The following is a 2311-nucleotide window of genomic DNA, read 5'->3' as shown; positions in this document are numbered from 1 at the left end:
CTTTCCTGAAGCAACAAGTTAATCACATAAAGTTCTAATCTTACCAACATATTCAGTGATGTTGGAGTTGCCCTTCTGAAGGTTCGCCAGTGCAATTCTGACGTTGACGGTGCGGGCGCGGGTGTGCGAGGTCAGCATGCCCTGCACCGTGTTCCAGAGCTCGGCGGCGGTGTGGCAGGTTGCCACTTGGATGGCCATCTCGCGCGGCAGGGAGGACAACAAGTAGGAGAACACCTGCTGATCCTTCGCGTACCACGCGGAGAACTCCAGGTTGGGTGCCTTCGACTTGGTCTTGCCATCGTCGGAGGTAACTTCAACGTTCCGAGGAGGCACTACCTGGTCGATGTCGAGGTAGCCCTGCAGCTGTGCCCCTCTGATCGCCGAGAGCACAGTTGCGCGCCATAGCGCCTCGTTCCCTCTCGTGAGCTTCTCGGTGACGCTGTGCACAAATGGTGACAAGGGGAAGGAGGTGGAGCTTGAAGACGTCGCCATGGATGTGAGCGAGGCAGGCTCTGATTACCATGAAAGAATTGGTGGAAGCGTATGCCTCTGGCAGGGACGCGTACGTGTTATATATAGCACAAGATTACATGGTTCGGCCGGTTGGTTATAGCCTTGACCTCTACTCCAAGATACACACAAGATAAGAAGATAGATATCAATCTAGTCTAACCACCGGCCATATTTACAACAGATAACACGCACACAATATTGACACAAGTTGGGACTCAGGTTTCCTCCCACACATCATTTTTTCTAGGTGGAGTTCTTGTATAGCTAGCTGTTTTTCTTTTCTCGAAAAGGAGGCTCAAACCCATGCCTCTCCATCATTATGAATTTTTGATGCACACAACCATTTCTTATTAATTATTACATTTGTTCCAAATTATTTGCCATCTATATCTAGACATATCTAAGACAAGTAATTCGGGACGGAGGGTGTATTAAGCATAGTACAGAACAAATGCAACCACAACCAGACAATTATAAGACATGAAGCATAATCTATTTAATCCTTCCTACATGCTGGTTTAGCTGTCTGATGGCAAACACATATTAAGGACTGATGCTATGCAACCCGAATTTGATCATTCTCAACTGTGGCACTACACATATATCTAATAAATTTTAATAAAAAATTCATTTTCTTGAATATATAACTAATTAAGAGCCCTAGAGCCAAGTTGAAGGTTTCCATCTCTTCCTTGTCCTCAATTAATTAGTTGGTAAAGGATAGATATATACATACTCCCTTCGTCCGAAAAAACTTGTCCCAAGCTTGATACATCGATTTTAGGGACAAACCTTTTCGGACGGAGGGAGTACATATGAAAGGACCTGGTGTTGAACAAATTATCTTTAGTCCATTTGTCATCTGACATGAATGCATGCATGGTCATGTAGAAATCACACCTGACAAGAAAGCAATATATCGGCCTGCATACACGTTTGCATGCACATATAACTACGCTTGGAAGTTTCTGTGAACGCCATTCTGAGGATGGTACGAATATGTGCACATGGAAATTAATTGGCACTGATGACCTAAATTGTCTATCAACATAAACATTTTATCGTTTATCGACAGGGCCCGGCGTGTTTGCTTAGCTTGAAAGAGAGAAGAAAACTGTTCAATCTGTCCACGAGAAAAGGAAGGACATTGCCAGAAAACAGGTTTAAGTACTCTAACGACTGTGTCAAATCAGAAAAGCCAGCGAGCTTTTTGAGGATAGAGCGAGCTTAGCTGCTAATAAAAAAAGGCGCTATGTCCTAATTAAGCTTAGGTTGTGAGCATAGAGGACAGACCTGTCAGAGCAGTGGATACAACGTGATAGGTAACTAGCTGCGGCAGTCAATGGCTTGTCCTGCCCGGAAATGAGCCCTTTACCTAATGTCTAACTAATTCTGTGACTTACATGGCCCAGGAGAAAGAGAAAAACATATATATTGTCAAGTAATGTGAGGCTGCAGGCATCCATCAGGGTCACACCAAGTGGCTGCGGTTTTAACTAAAAGTGCACTCAAGCAGCTAGCTGCCATTGATAGATATTTTTGCATCCACTGGCCCATCTATCGCAAAAAGGAATCTAACTAAGCTAGATAATTAGACAAAAACGTACACACGTGAACAAGACATGTCGAAAGTGTCCCAAAGATCGAAATAGATGTTTAGTGAGCTCTTCTTTTGCTTCAACTATTTTGCGCGTCGAAACTGCTATATAAATCTAATCAATTAAGTTAATATTAGTTATGCTTGATCAATTAGATAGTACCATAAGTCGTAGTATCGAGTTGAATTTGGGAAGTAGAT

Source organism: Triticum dicoccoides, chromosome 4A (genome assembly GCF_002162155.2).
Source record: "Triticum dicoccoides isolate Atlit2015 ecotype Zavitan chromosome 4A, WEW_v2.0, whole genome shotgun sequence".
Taxonomy (NCBI): Eukaryota; Viridiplantae; Streptophyta; class Magnoliopsida; order Poales; family Poaceae; genus Triticum; species Triticum dicoccoides.
The sequence above is the reverse complement of the archived record's forward strand: the minus strand, read 5'-3'. Positions refer to the sequence as shown.